Source organism: Mus caroli, unplaced genomic scaffold (assembly GCF_978045245.1).
Source record: "Mus caroli unplaced genomic scaffold, Mus_caroli_1 scaffold_12, whole genome shotgun sequence".
In the NCBI taxonomy this organism is placed as follows: Eukaryota; Metazoa; Chordata; class Mammalia; order Rodentia; family Muridae; genus Mus; species Mus caroli.
The window spans coordinates 84,408,663-84,416,578 of NW_028227267.1; the positions used below are offsets into that span (position 1 = coordinate 84,408,663).

The 7,916-nt window shown below is 37.2% G+C and overlaps 1 pseudogene; it reads right to left on the reverse strand.

Moving 5' to 3' along the window:
- Positions 1-432: 432 nt before the first annotated feature.
- LOC110308990 (tubulin alpha-1B chain pseudogene) lies at positions 433-5,427 on the reverse strand (annotated as a pseudogene).
- Positions 5,428-7,916: the final 2,489 nt, after the last annotated feature.

Genomic DNA, 7,916 nt, shown 5'->3' on the forward strand with positions numbered 1-7,916 from the left:
TTAATATTTCTTAAACACTAGAAAACTGTAGCTTGGATAAATTAAATAAAATTCACCAGGCCTATGGTCATTTAAAAGGATAAAAAGCTGAAAAATTTCAACAGCCTTTTGAATTCAAAGCTTTTTTCTTTACAGTGATAGTATTTTTGAGTAAAGAGAATTTACTAAATAAAGCTCTTTTGATGAGAGACAGAGAGAGAGAGAGAGAGAGAGAGAGAGAGAGAGAGAGAGAGAGAGAGAGAGAGAGAGAGAGAGAGAGAGAGAGAGAGAATGTGTGTGTGGAGTATGTGAGGGTGTAGATGGTAATGACAAATTCATTTTGGCAGGTCAACAAAATCCAATTTAAGTAGAGTCAATCAAGCATTATTCTCACTTGCTAATTAACAGCTCCTTCACTCTTTCGACAGCATAACCAAAAGAGTGTCTAGAAAGTTATTGGTCTAGGATAGACCAGGCCACGGCTGTCAGCAGTCTCCACTATGAACACAAAAGACAATTATAGTGAATTTGTCCCTGTCCAATTAGTGAAGTTTTAGAAAATAGATCCCTCAGTATTGAAGCCTCCAAAATCACTTTATAAGGGATGGGAATGTTTCAAGTACACAAGATTCAGACAAAACCCTGAATATGTAAACCATGATTTAAGTTTCTGCTTAGGGTCTTCATTAATTGTTATATATACATTCACTCATATAAAATAGATAACTTGGTATCTATTATGCATATTATGCATTTTCTAAGTAAATATTTAATTTGCTACTCATTTCTTAGAAATTGTAAGTTAATAAAGTAAAATTTTAAGAAATGTTGTAAAAATTGCTCTTATAGAATGGTCAAAAAATGTGGTACGGACTGTTATTTCTCCAAGAGTATGATAGGCCCAAAAACCACCAAGCCTCTTATGATTTTGATTTGTTCTTTTGAGTTCATTGCTACTTGCCAACATGCACACATATATCCTCAGAAGTGCACATGATATATACTTACACTATCTACTCTGGGCCACAGAGGGTTACCTATTCTACCTTATTTAAATCTTCTGATGGTTGTTGAAGCTCAGTGGCAACTTTTGAAGAAAAGAAGGGATATAATACCCATCTGAACAAAGAAGAGAGATGTGTTATTAGGAATGTAAGCCCTTTGTTTAAAATATCACTTACTAATTGTCATGAATAGTTTCTATGATTCCTTAAGAAGAGCATGAAAAATCATGTTCCCTAGTCATCTTATTCCCAGGATCACTTCCCAAGTAAAAACTAACAAGCAATGGTACATTTCCATTGAAAGGTTTATTTTTTCTCACAGCAATTAAGATTGGTCATCTAAATTTTGGGATAATAAGATGCTGTTTTAGATAATAATGATAACAGCTGAATAGTCAGCAGTACCTTAATGACTTATATCTTTAGGAAATTACAAATGTATTATAAAAACCACAATATATGTATAACCATATGCATTACAGAATCCACATCATGATTTCAGATTAATGTAAGGATAGAATTGTGATATATATGCAGACAATGTCTCTAGACATTTTTAAAATTAATATGCCTTTGGAAACTCATATTAACTTGTTAAAACTAGAGATTTTACAAAACTCGGTACATCAGTATTCCATCGTAGATGAAGAAAGGACAACACATACAGACTGATCCTAAAAGAGCTATAAACAGTTAAATTTTGAATGTGTGGGAGAGTGACAAACCATAGTTTTATAGCACTGGTACATTGCTCTTGATTTTGCTCAAACAAATAGTCCTCTTCTTGTTTATGCAGGAAAATTTGATTAGATAAATAAACCACAAAACAAAACAAACCCCATGAAAATAAGAGGGTATGTGGGAAGAAGGGATTTGTTAGGAGGGGGAAGGAGAAAAAGAGACAGTGATAAGAGGATTTCAATCAATTAACATTTTATATGCATATATGAAATTATAAAAGAATAAGTCAAATTGTTGCAAATAGCAATTTTTAAAGTAAAGATTTGAAACTTCTTGTTTCTAATACGGAGATGACAAAGCTGTTTCCTTTCACCAATCTTCCTCTTGCTTCTGCACTGTCACATTATTGACATTTACTCACAAGTTTGAAACCCTTTTCCATCCTTTTATTCCATGCACTCCACCCCACATCCATTAAAGATGCCTGCATGTGTAGTCTTCTTCTCATGGTAGTATCCCCATTAGATCTCTAGGACCTCTTCCCATATGGTGCAACCCCTGCCTTTTGTTTTTAATGTCTGTGGTTCAATAAATTCCTTGATTTCTTCTTAAGGGTAATTACCATGGAATGGGAATTATATCTCAGTTTATAATACAGCTGATGTGTGACAGTCTCAGACTTTAGGCTTTAAATTAGCTATCATACACACTCACACACACACACGGGGGGGGGGGGTTAAAAATATTAACAGTACACACAGGAAAAAAATCAAATAGAGTAACAATAGACAATTACAATGTATAATTTATACTATGAATTAAATAGCAAACTCAGTGAGAGCTGGATGTGAAGGCTTTTCACAGGTCTTCCTTTTTCCTGTAATTTATCTGAAGTCAGGAGAAGAAAAGCGGCACCCACCAGTACTTCCCTTGCATGGCTAACATTAACTTTCTCCCCCGAGGAAGCCCTTGGGTGTGTTTCTTTATCAATGCCTTTTTGTCATGTTATAACATTATAAGCTCTCTGCCTTAACTGCTGCTGGCTTTTGGGTGTTTCTTTCACTGCTCTCATTCCCAACATGAAAACATAGTTGTAGTCAGGGAATACATCATGCAATGATCACTAAAGCAGACATTCTGACAGAATTAAGAGCATCGTGCAGGACCATCATAGGCAAGTGAACAAGCTGGGGAATTTCACTAACAGCAGTGAATGCTCTAAAGTAAGGACACTTAGTGAGAGGAAATGGAAATGCTTGATTTGGAAAGAACTTGGCATACAAGGCTTCCTGAAATCTTTATGGAAATAAGCAATAGAAGTGAAACAGGGCATGTTTTATGACCATAATCCAATGCAAGTTGGGATTAGTGAATGTTAACTTAGAATTTCTTAAACCATAAACGTTTTAAAAATACATGCTTACATAAAAGCTTGTCATTAGATATAAAATAAACATTAAAATGAAAAGACGCTTTCTTCAACCAAAACAGAGCTAAATGCTACAAAGAGAAACCCTGTCTCGAAAAACCAAAAAAAAAATTTTTTTTTCTTAAGATTATAATGTAACTATAAATATAAATGTAATGTAGAAATGATAACTGTATATGCAATCTTTTGTCTTAAAGGATTATAATTTGGTTACGGCATTTCTCCCTTTATTTTCTCTCTCTAAGCCCTCCCATATTCCATTCACAATACTAATCCATGGCCTCTTTTTAAAATGTTATTGCATGTACATATGTATGTGTATATTCATTAATATTCCTAAATATAAATTGTTCATTCCATATAATTCTACCTGTAAGTATGCTTTAAAGACTGAGATTTTGATGCTAGACAACCAGTTGATGGGTTTACTGTTTTGTGGAGAAGGCCACCTCTCTTTTTTCCAGCTTTTCTTGATTGCCCTGAGTTCTTTGTTTAGGATTGAGGACTTGTGGGCTTTTCTTCCTCCAGCTTGGAATATTCACACTATTCATTCCACCAATTTAGAATGTTCTAAATTAAATTCATTAACCCCAACTTGAATTGAATTATGGTCATAAAAACATGGCCTGTTTCACTTCTATTGCTTATTTCTATAAAGTGACCAGGAACTGTTGTAGGCCAATTCCTTTGCAGACCTAAATCAAGCACTTCCACTGCCTCTCTCTAAATGTCTTTACTTCAGATCATTCGCTGCTGTTAATTCTGTTTCGCAGCTTGTTCACTTTCCTATGATGCTCCTGCAAAATGGTCATGCATTTGTTTTTTAACAAGGAAAATAAAATCTCTTATTTTTCTTAAAAGTTACTTTAAAACACCACGAGAAAATCTTACAGCCACACATGGAAAAGATAAATATGTTTGCAGAATGAAAATAACATAAAAGATATTGATGCCTGTCAGATAGTGTTGCAGCTGATATTCTGGGATTTTTATGTGTTACAGGAACTGAAAGGAAGAGAATAGTCTTTCCTTTATTGTCTCCTTCAACAGAATCCACATCAACCTCCCCATAATCCCTCTCTAGCGCAGCCATGTTCTCATGGACTGCAGAAAACACCATGCTGTCACCCATATACCAGTGCACAGATGCATACATTGGGCCAATATTATGGTCTAGGTCACCTTAAACCTCAGCAATGGCTGTGGTCTCCATCAGGTACCACAATTGGAGGTTGATGACTCTTGCCAATCTTGAAGCCAGTGGAGCATCAGTCCTCACACTTAATGCTGTGTTTGGTCTTGATGGTGAAAATGACAGCATTGGTTTCTTTGGGAAGACTATCACCACAGTGTAATAGGCAGCAAGCCATGTGTTTACCATTATGAGAGTCACATTTCACCATGTGGTTAGCTGGCTCAAAGCAGACATTGGTAGTGTCTACTACAGACAGCTTCTTCTGTTAGGCTTTCTGAGCAGAGACGGCAGGGGCATGTGTAGCCAGAGGGAAGTGTATGTAAGGGTGCGGAACCAGGTTGGTCAGGAATTAGGTCAAATCCACATTCAGGGTCCCATCAAATCTGAGAGAAGCAATGATGAGAGACTCAATCTGGCTAACAAGAAAGATGGGTGTTCAATATTAAGTTTTCTGTGATGGATGTCATAATGGTCTCCTTGACTACCATGAAGGCACAATCAGAGTGCTCCAGGGTGGTGTGGGTGCTAAGGATGGAATGATAGGACTCAACAACAACAGTGGAAACCTAGGAGCAGGGAGCTGGGAAATTCAAAAGCTCCAGCTTGGACTTCTTCCCATAATTAACAGAAAGCTATTGCACCAGCTGGAAGGTGAACCCAGAGGCAATTCCCTTGCAAAAGCTCTGGAAAACTAAGAGGTCATGAAGATCTGTTTACTAGCTTATGTGTATGGTCCAAGACAAGGTCAATGATCTCTTTGCCAGTAGTATACTGGCCGTGGGCATAGTTATGGGCAGTGGACAAGCTACTCAGGTAAAAGAGCTGGCAGTAGGTACCAGTGTAAATTGTGTCCATAACTATAGATTCCAGATATAACAACACTGCCCTGAGGCCATGCTTGCCAGCACCTATCTTACCAAAGAAAGTGTTGAAGGAATTATCATCTAGAAGATCTTGTCTTGTTGCTTAGCATCCAACCTGAAGGTAGCCAGAAGGCTCCCAGCACACATTACTGATCTGGATACCAGCCTTGTCAACATGGATGGAGATGCAGTCATATATGGTATCTACAAATCCATGGGTAAGTTTGACAGAAGCAGACACTGGTTCCCAGTTACCATCGCTGACAAGCCAAGAGTCAAGGTAAGCAAAGTTTCTTGAACTTTTCTTATTTCGTTATTTATTATTTTTGCTTAGTTCCCTAAGCTGAAACTCCTAATTCTCTGTTCTCTTCCTCTCTGTGGCTGAGATTACACGCATATATTATGGCAATTGGCTCAGGAAACATTTTAGTGGGACTTATATTGTATTACAATAGCCACTGCAGTTTTATTTATACCAAATAAAGTTATGAACTCAGTCCTTAAAATTAATGAAAATTTAAATAAAACAGGATATAGCTGCAGAAAAAATAGGGCGGTAGATAGATAATGAACTCAGTTAAGATCATGTTTTGTTCAGAAGGCTCACATTTGCCTAGAATTCCATTCCCAGGGCATTTGATACCTTCTCTGTGCTCCACCAGCACCAACACCAACACCAGCACCAGCACCAGCACCAGCACTAGCACCAGCACCAGCATGCCTGTGGAATATATTCAAACACACACACACACACACACACACACACACACACACACACACACACACACACAAACACACACAAACACACAATTTAAAGAGAAAAATATACTGAGTGAATACATTAAAACTATACATATAGGTAAATTTAACAGTCCAAAAGACATTTGTACATAAAATACAGAAAATTAAAGTATAATTCAAGCATGTCTTTTAGTCTTAAAGCATGTGAAATTTTCTGAGTTTTTCAATTACCAATATTAATTTCAATTTTTCCAGCATTATATATTTTTAATCAAAACAGAATTTTGTTATGGGACATTTATAATCAATTGAGAGAGCTGGAAACATAATTCAGCTAATAGAACGTTTGCTTAGTATATATGCAACAAAGTATGATTTTGAAACACTACATGAACTTGACACTTTGGTGTAAACTTATAATCTTAACACTGGGAAGGTAGAGGAAAGAGAATCACAAGTTCATGGTCATCTTTGGCTACACAGTGAGTTCAAGGCTTCCATGAGACACATGAAATTCAGTCTAAGACAACAAAACCGCAATGAACTTGTAACTTTTTAAAATTTGTCTATAATTCAGTGATTATTTAATTTTACTGAATGAGGACCTAGAGTTACCATTTAGAGTAGATCCTATCTGTGATCCTGTGACAAAGAATTTGGAAGCTGTTCTCAGCCCATTCTTAAATAGCAACCAGACCAGGGTTTATGTCAACTGGGTGTCTGGAGAGTTAACCTGGCTTACCAGGAATCCATTTGCTACTTGGGAACCCTTTGTAGATATCAAAGAGTTTTAAAACAATATGGAGGGGTTGCAGAGATTGCTCAGGGGTTAAGAGCACTTACTGTACTTTCAAAGGTCTGGCATGTCTTTGCTAGCACCCACATGTCAGCTTACCACAAGCTATAATGCTATTTTTTAAACACATGGAATGGGATATTTCTGGCTAAAATATAGTTTGTCTGGACTAGGTAACTTGGCTTAATTAGAAAAATGTTATTTTTAAATTGAAAAAAAATTTTGTTTGCACATAGATCTTCATGGAACTAAAAGAACAAGTCACCAGAAATACAGAATACAGTGGAAATAGCAGCCATTAGCTAGGAAGAGGGTGTGCTAGTTACTCATATCATTACTGTGACAAAATATTGGATAACAAACCATTACCAAGGAAAGATTCATTTTGACACATATTTTCTGAAGCATCAGCCCACCATGGTAGAGAGTAGTGTGAAATATAATAGTTCCTATGTGGCTAGAAAATAGACATAGGAGAGCCAGTCCCACACACTCAGAGGGAGATCCACTCCCAGGCACTCTAATAATCCCAAGATCATAGACTCAGAGGTGAGAAGGATACAACTTCTGCCTGAATTCTGGAAGTAACTAGGACTAAGGGGGACCCAGGCACCAGGAAATTGCCCAACCAGTGCCATAGGTTCCCAGGATCCCAGGAGCTTGGTCACACCAGGCTCTCAGGGTCCCAGAGGCAGCTTGACTCCCAGGAGCTCTGACACACCCAGCATCTCAGGATCACAGGATCACAGAGTCACAGGATCACAGAGACAGCTGAACTCTGAGGAGTTCTGACACAACGAGGATCACAATAAGGACAGGCTCGAGTCAGATATAAAGAGGGCAGGTAGCACTAGATATAACCAGTTGGCAGGAGGCAAGCATAAGAACATAAGCAACAGAAACCAAGGTTACTTGACCTCATCAGAACCCAGTTCTCCCACCATAGCAAGATCAGGATCTAAAAATCACTTCTCATGATGGTGATAGAAGACTTTAAGATAGACATAAATAACTCCTTTAAAGAATTACAAGAGAACACAGGTAAACAGCTAGAAGCCCTTAAAGATGAAACACAAAAATTTATTAAAGAATTACAGGAAAGCACAATCAAACAGGCAAAGGAAGTGAACAAAACCATCCAAGATCTAAAATTGGAACAATAAAGAAATCACATAGGGAGACAACCCTGGAGTTAAAAAATCTAGGAAAGAGATCAGGAGCCATACAT